Genomic DNA, 12,424 nt, shown 5'->3' with positions numbered 1-12,424 from the left:
TTCTGATTGCTGAACACATCTCTCAATTAATTTATCTGGCACTTTCTGAGAGTGTACCAAGTATGACAGGAGAAACAGGGTCCGGCATTGTCTATACTTCTAGGACTCAAAAATAAAAATTGAAGTGCATACTTTTGTCTGTCAGATGAAAACAGACTGTACATAAACCAGCAAGTAAGTTAGGAAGAAGGGCTGAGAGGCAGAAGTATAGCTCTGCTTTAAATACAAAGACCTATTGATGCTTTACCCAGAAGCATTTATATATTAAATACCCATAACAAAAGGTATTTTTGGGTGTGTGGGGAGGAAGCAGGCAAAAAAAATCAAGGTTGAAGAAAACCAGTCTCACAGGACTGAGGTGACACTCATACGCCAAAGCAAACTGAGTTCTCATCATCACTTCTGACCATTTACTGTCCCTTCTCCATTTGCAGTGCCTGAAGCAGGCATCCCCAGGCTAAACAGTACATGCTCACTACACAGTGACAGAAAGTTTTTCAGGCTGCATGAGTCTGGATATCTGATAATTCAATCTCCCTGCTCAGACCAGGCCAATTTGGAGCAATGCCTTATCGGAGGAAGTTCTGAATCATTCCAAAGTTGTAAAGTCCATTATGTCTGCAGGTCTCTGCTTCAGAGTGAAGAGATTCTTCCTAAAAATATCTGCCACATATTTAGGTGTTTTAGCCTGAGCCCTATTCCCAGTGACTCGCTTTACCAGCATTCAAAAGTCTGGCACTACCTTTTCTTCATCTGCCATAAGAGGAAGACAGAGGCAATTGGGATCTCTCATTTGGGATCTCCCCTGGGCCATCTCTTCAGCCATGCTGGGCAATCCTACTGTCCTCTACCTCTCTTCACAGGTCCCATGCTCCAGCCCCTACATAAGCTTGTTGCCCTTGAGCAAGCCAGCTCCACTGGGTCAGGAGCTGCTACCCACCCATTCAACCCCCTCGTGGCACACAGCTCTTCTGCCCCAGTGCCTCAGCCTTTATTGGATGCTGCAAGGTCGCAAATTCTCCAGGCTGCCAAGGTCCCTCGGAATAGCACACCTACACCCCAACATACTGACTGGTCCTCACCATATATTGGCATCAGTGAGATAGCTGAGGATCACTATTCCACCAGAGATATGTGGTGTTCCACAATTGGGTTTTTTCCAGGTTTTTAAGGTGACACAATCCTAGTCACTACTGAATAATTTTTTACCATATTTACCAGTTTAATAGCTTTTCCCTAATCCTTCATGTTCAGAATGCTTCATCAAATAAAAGGTGCCAAAATGCAACAAATCCTTTAAATTATTTTTCCTCAATGTCCACATTCTTCATTAGTAGTATTTTTTGGTATCTCATTGCATAAAAGCAGAATCAATACCCTGCGGGCGCAAGAAACTGACAGTGTTTTAAAAAATAAGCTTTAATAAAGAAAATAATATTTTTCTATCTCATTCACTTTTTCAGTCCAGCTCAAAAGACCCTTATGACAAACAACTTCAAATACATCTTGACTCTCACTTTCCTGAAATATGTCCCTGCAGCATGTTTGCTGATCTTCACAAGCATAAACACATACTTCTTAACTGTGAAGACACTTGTCACACTGGTGGCTAAAAGCTTCACTTCCATGCCTCCAAAAATCAAAATGCATTTCTGAAACAGTTCAAAAGTCTAACCTGTACCCAACCTCCAAAATAAGCTGAAAAGGCAATTTTCAGATCATATCATAAACACTTTATGTAAACTTGCTCAAAACCACACACAAACCACGATTACAGACTCACAGGGTTTTTGTGCCAAATGGCTCAATATCCAACTACTAAATCTGCATGATAATTCTTTCCAAAAACTACTGCTTACTCTGCTTGGCTTTGGGCCATTTCAACTTATAAACAGGAAAAAAGTGATGCCATGGAAAAGATATATACAGACAGCCTGCACACACTAAAAAAAGCAGATAAACAGATTTCTAATGGAAATTTTAAAAATCACTTTAAAATGTTGACTTGTAGGTAGGGATCCCACAAACATTTGAACAGGTTTTTAAGCAAAGCAGAAGTATCCATGTGCCTAAAAGTCAAAACATCACACAGCAAGAACCCAAGAAGAGAGTAAACACAAATCTCTAATATTTTCACTCTGGAACCTGATATACTTTAGGTGCCAAGCAGCAAAAAATAAAGAAGAGATAACTTTCAGCTGTATTGAAAAAACAGGCAGTGAATGTTTTCAAACTGTATGTTGCTGTTCTGTGGTGCAGGTTCAATCAAGCACAGGAGCTGTTCCAAGTGTTTTCCGACAGACCCAACTGTTCTGTATACACAGCTAATGTTTCAAGCCATACTTTGTGGCTTAATAGCCATTCCTTGGGCTCATACACAACTAGAAGTCATGCAAACAAAGACAGTGCATGGCTTTTAGAAATTTTTAGACTATTTAAGAGTAGTCTTCCTAACAGGGAGTTTTCCAGGCATGCAGATTAAGAAGTATTTTAATAAGATTCACAGAATTCATACTTTACTCCTTCACAGGCTGGCAGAAAATTTATACCATCACTACCTTCCTCGTACCCTCCTTCCAGAAAAATGTGCAGAAGCATGAATAACATTTTTTTGGAAGTAGAGACAGGCAGTGCTACAGAAAGAAATGCAATTCCACTATTCATAAAGGATATCAGTTTAAGCAATATTCTTTACTGATACTGATATTCTTTACTGTAGCACCCTTGTGCTACAGTTGTGTACCTTACACAGAAGAACAGAAATTTAGTTAAAGACTTAAGTCAGTTTTTCAAGGGCTTATTTTGCTGGAATTTTTTTTTTGTTGCTTGGCAGGGGTTTGGTTTGGTTTGCTTTTTGTAATTGAAATGCTAGAGTACATTTCCTTTAATATTTTAATTTTCCATTTGGGATTGTCCTAGAAGCTGGTGACCAAGCCCAAATGCCTAGAGACGTGAGCTTTGAAATACTACAGCGTTGAAGGCTGGTTAGTTATTATGACAGCCCACGTTCAAGAAAACCACACCAGCTGCCAGACAATGCAGCCAGCAACAATATTATTTGTCTGGATGCAGAACCCCAGTCACTACAGAAGACATTAGCGAAACATCTTGACACCCTTTCCCACCAAGAGACTGAGAGCAGATGTTACTTATTCATACAAGTTGGTAGCAAAGGGCTTGCATGGGAGGGATGATGCAGAGACTCAACCTAAACAGGGATAATGGGAACAGCAGCTCAGGAGCTTAGAGTTGGGATGCCAGGCTCTTCATTGAGAAAATCTAAGGAAGAGTTTTTTAAGAATGAACATTTGGAGCATGTGTGCATTTCAGAAGCTCAGAAAACACTGTATATCGTGCTTGCTTAAAATAGTTGCGAAAACACCTATGACTTACTATTTTAAAAACTTCCTGCATCTTTCCTTAAGTGAAGTATGCATTCTTGCCCTACATTACATCAAGCAGTTTCCTGAAGGAAGCTTTATTTGAAGTCATCAAAGCACAAGAACAAGAGTATTTTCCCTATCAAGAATGGAGGTTGTTTTCTTTATGCAAGGAATTCTAACAACCAAGCATTTACTTCACATACACAAACAAGAAAACAATGGTTTAGAGCAAGCATAGAAGAATGCAACCAGAAGGTGTTAAGAAAAAAAAAGGCACTAAAAAACAAAAACCAAACAAAACCCAGTAAAAAAAAAGGTGGGGAAAAGCAGCACTATCTTATTAAAATATTCGTGTAAAGGGAGCTCTCAGTGTACCTTATTTAACCCTAAGTACCAGCAGCAGTTCTCCGTCACTCTCCCCCTTTGCCAATGCAACGTGAGCAAGAATCAGGAAAGGTAAAACTTGTGTACTGAGATAAGAACAGTTTAGTAATTGAAGTAAAGTAAAATACTAAAACAACATTAATGATAAAGTATCATAATTATAATGAACAGAGAGGTGAGGGGATGGGGGGAAAGGGGTGACCCAGGAATAAAACCCAAGAGAAACGCGTGATGCACAATACCAACAATCACCACACACTGACTGATTTCCAGAGTGCCTACCAGGAAGAAAACTAACTCTATTCCACCCAAAATCAGGGTGCTGAAAAATTTATATTAGTCTCTCATATTCTGGTTCCCTATCTTCCTGATAACCCATCCACATCTTGCATCACATTAACATCTTACGCTTAGATGACACATCTCCATTTGAACTTCTAATATGAAGCAGATGCCATACGAGACCATTTAAAATACCTAAGGTGCAAGAAGTAACACAAAAGTTGCAAAGCTATTGGTTGAAAAATATTTTAAGCCTATTTTTCCAAGGGGAAAAAAAAAAAAAAAAGAAAAAGAAAAGAAAAAAATTGGTCAAAAGACTGTCTGCATGTGGATTTCATTTTGCCAAGATAATTTGTGGGTGAAAAAGGGCTGCATAAGCAGCAAAACTAAACACAAAAAGGCAAAGAAAAAACTCTGAACCCCACCATTATTTTTTAATTGAACACAGCTTTTCCAAGAATTTACAATGCTCTCAATCATGCTTATTAATATTCTTTAAAGCAGTTTCTCATCTTAACCTTTCTGTGACAACACAAATGTATTTCTCAAGCTCGGTATTTTGATGACTTAGACCAAAAGGATATTTTAGATTATTTCATAAACAGATGTTGCACAACAGTACATGCATTTCCAAATTAAAGACATATCTCTGGTCTTCTTGCTATTATTAAACTGAAATTTGTACTTACGAGAATATTCTGAATTTTTAATTTCCATGATTTAGCATATTTTGCATCTAAAATATGCCAGATTAGACAAGGATCATGTTGTTCTTACTCTATGAACTACAATCAAAATTATTTTATATTAATTTTATATTATATATTTTCTTCACAACAGATTTGTTTCAGTCTCACACTTTCCTTACATATTTATGCTGGGGCAGGGTGGGGCAGTATATTAACACTTGCTAGTATCCACTTGAGCTGCCTTGATGCTGACACCTAAAAGGCACACCTCCAAAGAACAGTATCAGGTCATAAAATCATAATTTCCATCTCCTTTAAATACTACAGTGTAAAAGTGAAATTAAAAATATAAAAGTGATAGTCACAGAGCATGGTTTAAAATGAATGCAACTTATCTGAAAATAATTGTTAAGGAAGTACATTTGCATTTATTTCCCAATTTAATCCAATAAATATACAACTCATATCTCTTATAACCAACTTCTTGAAACAAACGTTAATTATATGTCTGTTTACATTAAATCTGTAATTACTATAATCTATTCAAAGTACAACTAATTTATGTAAAAAACAAAGCCTCCTATCTTCCTTTACAATTCAAAATCAGCAAAACTAACATATCAACATTATAATAAATAATTCTGCTATGGTAAAGGTAATTGTAATCTTGTGTCCAAAACAGATTATGTTCAAACATGCAAAGTAATAGATTTACAATATTGTGGTGATTCTAACTAAGAAGTACCACCAAGCCATTTCTTTACATTGCACTTTGACCAAATTAAAATGGAAATGCTCCAATTAGTTTCTGGTTTTGGTGGGCTTTTTTTGTTTGTTTGTTATTTTTTTTCTTTAATCTATCAAAATCAATTGTAACTCTTAAAAAGTCTCCACATACTGAACATGCTGCACTTGTTCCTACCAAGAAGCTATCTTTCCATCTCACTTTATTTCATATGGTTATAAAGCTGTGAAGGCACCACCATGTCATAAATAAAAAAACAGCGTCTATCACCAGGCATGCCAGAATTAAATATGACTCTCACTGTAAAGCCACATTAACTGCTCTCCAGTTCGAGAACAAAACCACAAATACCACACAGAGATGGTATAACTATGCACAACTGCTAAAAGCGCAAAAGTTTATGTGTCAATATGAACACGGAATTCTACTACAACTGCTCAGCATTTACAGATTTAAGCAGAACCACTAACAATTCAGCTTTCTACTGCACTTAACTGACACCTCATATAATCTTCACAAGAAGTCCAACTTCTCACATTCTACAATAAACTAGGCTTGAAAACTGGCACTAATCCTTTCAGCAGAAGTTCCAGCTTCTCCACAGTGAAAGACTTAGCAAATGCAGTTGTCTGCCAGAATAAACACCTTCCATTACCCCTCTTAATATAGGACTCGACCTTGTGTGCACCTTGAAACAACTAAACTAACCAAAGACTAAGCAACAGAAGGAGAAAAATCAATATTAAATAGACTTAGCAAAGTTCATCAGATGACATCCAAAGAGTTGATACGAGTAACAAAGATGTTTAAGAGAAAAGCTGTTTTCACCAGTTATGGGTATAACCATGTCTTAAATACAGCGCAACTTTCAAAAGCCATCTTTCCTTTCCAGATGTTGCAAAACCTGAGGATGTCAGTACAGACCTAAAAACAAACAAACAAAACCAAAACAAGAAAACAAAAAAACAACCACCACCCTACGAATTTCCAGTACAGACACTTTTCCTGACTGACATTTCCTCTAGGTGAGTGACTCTTTTTCACCAGGAGATGCAGGTAGCCCAGTGGAGGCAAAATATTTCATGTTCAATTAAATGCCTTCTAAGATGTGGATTAATTTTCTAAATGAAGTAAAGAATCAGCAGCATTTCTAGTCCAATATCCTTTTACATTTGACAGCCGTGAATGGAGACTTTCCATTCTGTTGACACATACTGGAAAAAAACACAAAAAAAACAACACCAAAAGAGACCCAACCATCACTGAACATTTTTCTGCTGGGAGAAAAGACAGAGCAAACATTCTCTTAACCTTGCATGTAAAGTACAGCCATTTCAATCCCTCTCAATGTCTGAAGATTAGATCACAATACAGATTTTCACCACAGTTAATATATTAGGATCAAAAGTATAAGTAAGAAGATACTCAGCAAAACAATCCAAATTCAGCCCTGATACCTGAGTTTAGTTCATAATTTTTCCCTCTGGTGACAAGTGTTTGACTGAAAAAAATAGATCTTCATGAAGAGTCTTTCCCTTTGGATAAAAGCAAGCAAAGAAATAAACACTCCTCATGCCCTATCTAGAAATCTCCTGGATTTGTCTGTAGATTGTGACACTATTTCAAAATTAGAAGATGAATCACATACCATACTATCTGAAAATGACTAGCAACAAGCATTCACCTACTACTGTGACTTAAGTACACTGTAAAACAACCTTTCAATTTGGGTGTCTGCATGAGTTCTTTTGAGAAAATTATTCAAGGCTATTGCAATTACCATTAAACACAGGACTCTAAAGGGCTTTTAAACACAGGGTCTGTGCTAGCCAATACCAAAACTTCAGAACAAACCCCCAAAAAGTCCCTTTCTGGAGAATAAAAAGTCCAGTATTCCCTAATACAGCACTAAGGTCTTCATACACTAAGTCTGTGATTAATTTATTATATGGTAAAGGTTACATTTCCATTTCTCCATTTTCCAAATGATTTTCCAAATCATGAAAAATACAAAAGCTTTTATCTCCTAACAGCAGCATACTGGGTCAATTTGTCTATAGGATTGCTAAGAGCATAAGAAGATTAGGAGAGGTTTTGAGATCAGGCTTTAAGATAAAGTTACCATCTACACCAGGAATGCCCATGCAATTTTAAAACAAAAAGTTGAAACTGAGCTTCATCAGATAAAACTTCCATTTCCAAATAACCTAGACTGGAAAAATACTTTTCTCCTATATATTTTATTTGGAAGGCCTGGGGGAGACTAATCTGCCCCATGTACTGTGTGGTCTCAGGACATAGCAAAAGCTGCTTTTGAACTATCTAATACAATGCAAAGGTAAAAATTCAAGTTCTCCCTCAACTTTCTGCATTGTAATTCTTTACTATGTTGTCAATCACGAATTTCAAGAGTAGCTTGTCTATAAAACCTACTTCATTTCAGAGCAAGATTTCTATCAGTAATAAACACCCATACCACATACTCTGGTAAATCACCCAACTAAGTGCCCAAGACATAAGCACCACTAAAAATACATTCTAAGAAAAGACTTAATTAGACACCTCGTTTCTTCACCCTCCAGGCCCAAAGAATGATGTCTTGTTTTCTGACCTTCTCCCATACCACTTCCTAATTAGTAACTCCGTATATGCATAAACAACTTAATTCTGGCTGCCATTCACAAAGAACAGCTTAGAAAAACATCTAAGGGCCTGATCCCAAAACCACATAGACACGCGTTTAAATATAAGCATGTGGGAAACTCCAGCACAGCCTTGGAAGCGGCTCTTGTGTTTGACTGTAAACAAGCACATCAACCCATATGTTGGGACCACAGTCCTGAAAACATCGAAGCTTCAGGATGAGCTAACCACATGTCCAAAACCAGCTCCTCAGAGGGACCTTGCTGTGGGGCGGTTTCTAAGAGGAAATCCAAAAACACGTTGTGGAACTGGCGATCAGAGCCCCGAAGACACTCAACGGGGGTCTCACAAGGCAAAAGCCTGAATTGCAAACAGCATTTCGGAGCACCACGCAAGAACTTGGTATGACCGGTCACAGTGCTCCGCGAATTCTCGCAGTTACCGGCAGCCCGCTGCGAGGGGCGGGGCCTGGCTCCGGGCACGGATACGGACACGGACACATCGCCCCCTCTCTCTCTCTCACACACACACTCACACACACAAAAATCCTTCCAGGAGCGGGGCGCAGCCCGCAGGCTGCAGAAGGCCAGCGGCCGCTGCGCAAGGGAGGCAGGGCGGCAGAGTCTGCGAGGCCCCGGCGCTGCCCAGGGCACATTAAAGTGTGATGAGACGCAGGCGAGAGGGCGAGCGCAGTGCCCCGCACAGCGCAGCCCCTGGAGCTGCCCCGGCGGGCAGGGGCGCGGGGCTGGCGAGCGCCGGCAGCAGCGGCGCGACAGCCGGAGGCGCCCGCCCGAGCGCCAGCACTGCGGGCCGCCCGCGCTCCGCACCGCGCATCCCGGCTGACCGTCGGGGAAAGAGCTATCGCCGCGCAGGGCACCGGCTCAAAGGCGGCCCCGAGCACTTCGCTGCCGGCTGGGGACACATGGCCTGCCGCCAGCCGCAGCCGCGACTCGCCTCGCCGTGCTCAGAACAGCGGGAGTTTGCCCTCCCTCCTGTCCCGTCCCGCCTGTGGCCCCCACCCGGGGACGGTCCCCGGGCGCTGTGGAGGGCAACTCCGCGGCCCTGCGGGCCGGCTGCGCTGCCAGCCGGGGGTGCGACGTCCGGACCCGCTCCCAGTCCCCCGGGGACCCTCTCCCGCTCACCTGGTGGCGGGGCTCTGGCACCCGGGGCGCCGCGGGGTGCGCCGTGCCCAGCGGGGCTGCCCCGGCCCTGGCTCCGCGCTCCCGCCTCCGGCAAGCTCGGCCCGTGGAGGGGCGGCGGCGGGCAGAGGGCGGCGGGCGGCGGTAAGCGACCGGAACCGCCGCTCATGGCGAGTCCCGGGAAGCCGGAGCAGGAGCGGACACGGGCGCGGGTCTGGGGGAGTGCCGGGAGAAGGGAGGCAGCCGAGGGGGAGGTGGAGGCGGCGACGGCGGCCCCACCAGCGGGGGAGGAGGCAACGGAGGAGGCGGGGGGCGGCGGAGGGGAGGAGGAGAAGGCAGGCAGGAAGGGGGCGGCGGAAGAAGCCACCCATCTGCCGCGCCGGCCCGCCTCGCCGGCCTGGCGGAGGTGCCGCTCGCCGCCACTCTCGTCGCCGCGCGGAGCGCCGCCGCGGTCCCGCTGGCGGACAGGGGCTCGGAACCCGGCGTCGGGCTGCGCCCCGGGGGCTGCCGAGCGGGCGGTCACCGGCATCGCTGCCCGCTCCGGCCGGCCGGTGGCGGCCGCCGCCCCAGGAGCAGCTCCACTGCGGGGACGGCGGAGCGGTCAGCGCCAGCGGGGACGCGTGGGTGGCATGGGCGGTGTGGGGAGCCTCCGGCCGGGGCGCAGCCCACCGCCGGGCGGGAGGGCCGGTGCCCAGCCGCGCCGGCCGCTCCAGCGGCGCAGCTGCTTACTGCTGCCGCCGAGGAGGAGGAGGAAGTCTCCCCGCCTGCTTCCTCCCTCCCTGCCTCCCTCCTTCCCTCCCTGCCTCTAGTCCCAGCGGCCCGCCGGCAGTCCGGCGCCTCCCCAAGGCCTCTCGCCGCTCGCAGCAGCGCTGCCGCAGGGCGTGCCGACCCGCGGGGCGCGCTCAGGCGGGGCCGCCCCGCACTGCGGCGGAGCCCCCTCGGGACAGCGGGAGCGGGGTCCGTGCCGGCACCCCCGGCGAGCCACAGCCCTCCCTGAGCAGCCCGGAACCATCCTCGCCCCGTCCCGCGCTCCGTCCCCGCGGGCATAGGCACCGCCGTGGGCTCTTCGCCCTCGCTGTCCGGCTCCGCGCCCCCGAGTCAGCACGGCGCTCCGGGGGTGGGGGCGACGGCCCGGGAGCAGGTGGCAAAGGTCGCGATGGGCGGGTGAGCTGGCCCCCACAGGCACGTGTAGGGAGCGGAGACCGCCCCATCCAGGCGTCAGCGGGGGGCGGTGAGCCCCGCTCGGTATATGCAAAAAAGTCAAAGATGTCGGTAAAGGGATAGGTTAAGGACAGGGATATCCTTAAGCTGTCACGGTGACGCTGGTTTCGTTGTCAGATGAACAATATTCTAGCAAATCCGTTGGCATGAGAAGGCACCACGAACGCAACTAAGAGATTCTCTGAAAGTGAGGAAAACGTCTCTATGCCTGTGGCCATGCGTCTCTGCGATGAGGAGAAACAGCTGCGTGTGCGGAGCGAGCCCAGCGGATTTAGTTCTCGGGAAGGGTGGAATAGTGGGAAAAACGACATATGCATTAACAAAGAAAATTCAGAGCGAAATTTAGTACCTAAAGGGGTGCACTTGCTGTCCTCCGTGGAACAACAGTAGTTCTCTGAGATCTAAATGTGCAGACAGAGAATTTGTTTCATTTTTCACATCACAGCAGCTGCCTTCTCCTGTGCAATGCTATGAGTGGGAAATGTTTCTACAAATCCTACATCTGCCAGCACTGCCCCACTGTGTCAGTCTTTTCCCTCACTCTGTGTCATTTGGTTGAAGTTTTCATCCAATGTGGGAGCAGGTGAGCAGGATTAACAACTCTGGGGTTTGTAGCAGACTACTGATGTGATTCTTGTGTCCCAACAATTTTGTAAGGTCATTCAAAGCCTTTCTTGATTTGTTTGCTTAAGCTTCATGGAATGTTTCAAGTCTCCAGCCCTGAAATCAGAAACAACTTCAACAGCTCCTATCTCCTGATTCTGTGAAACATGAGGGTCTGAAGTACTTTCTTGTCACATCTTCCACTTCATCGTTCTGAGGTGTCTGCACTTTTTTTCAGATTGCTGCTCTCTGGCACGCACATACAGCCTGCATGAAGCCCTTGGCAGTTCACAGCTGGCAGAAAGTGATGAACAGAGCCACTACTGCTTTTGTGATGATTCATTTTTCACTCACTTCCTGGGGGGAAGTTGCTTTAAAACTACTCCCATGTTGAAGTTAATACATAAAAGTGCGTTGTGGCGCAGACTTCCTTTTTTGTAAGCCCTCCAAAAATGGCAAATTTGAATACTAATTATACACTACAGGAAAAGGTGTGAAAATAGCACTTCAGCTAAGACAATCTTCCTAATCTTTCTGGATGTAAATTGTCTTCCAGAAATAAGTGAAGAAAAGGTATTTTTGCAGTATGAAGTTACTTCAACTGTTAGTCTAATACACGCTCTAGACTACAGGCTGGCTGGAAATTCAGGAAGGCAGTCTGTGCAATTTGGAGTAGAGTTCTTGCAGACATAACCTGACAGTTGTGGTACGCTGCACTTCATTTGCTTCTGGATCTTCGGTGTTCCATTTTCTTGTTAGTTCTAAATTTAAATAAAACCTTTACAAGATAACATCACTGCAAAAGCTAGATTTTTTTTCCCTGGGGTCATTTTACTCAAGTGTGATAAGAGATTCTACCTTTACTCTAGTACCCTATTAGGGTAAGTGCCGTATTTGGAAAACAGGCAAGCTTTTAGCAATGTACAAAAAGCCTTCAGATCTGCTTAAGGTCTTCAGGTACATAAAGACATGGTTTTGTCTAAGGTCTAAAACAGCTGTTAACTCGTTTTTCTAAACAGAAACATACTGATGGCTATCCAGATTTACATTCCTTAGTATTTTATATCAAACAGATCCAGAGGAAAGTTATAAAAAGCTTTTTATTCCTCCTTTGTTATGATTTTTGTTTTAAAGTTTACAGACTTGTAATACTGCCTGAAAAGCAGTACGAAATTGGAGTCAAGGTTTCCATACCTCTCCCAACAGTCTGGAATAATCAGTTGCATGTGTGATTTTCAGGGTTCTTACTGTGATACAATGTTGAAAACTGGGGGATTAGATATATTGTTTCACAAAAAATTGAAACGTTAAATACCCACTGTGCCCCAGCACCTC

At 44.3% G+C, this 12,424-nt stretch overlaps 1 protein-coding gene across 1 annotated transcript in view; it reads right to left on the bottom strand.

Moving 5' to 3' along the window:
- Window positions 1–9,352, bottom strand: part of RNF38 (ring finger protein 38) — a 110,737-nt gene extending 101,385 nt beyond the window's left edge. The window contains exon 1 of the mRNA XM_033084888.2: window positions 9,269–9,352. The gene's annotated coding sequence lies outside the window, so the exon portion shown is untranslated. The remainder of the gene's footprint in view (window positions 1–9,268) is intronic.
- Between the last annotated feature and the right edge of the window lie 3,072 nt (window positions 9,353–12,424).

This window comes from Catharus ustulatus, chromosome Z (genome assembly GCF_009819885.2).
Source record: "Catharus ustulatus isolate bCatUst1 chromosome Z, bCatUst1.pri.v2, whole genome shotgun sequence".
Lineage (NCBI taxonomy): Eukaryota > Metazoa > Chordata > Aves > Passeriformes > Turdidae > Catharus > Catharus ustulatus.
This window is presented reverse-complemented; position numbering and strand designations above follow the sequence as displayed.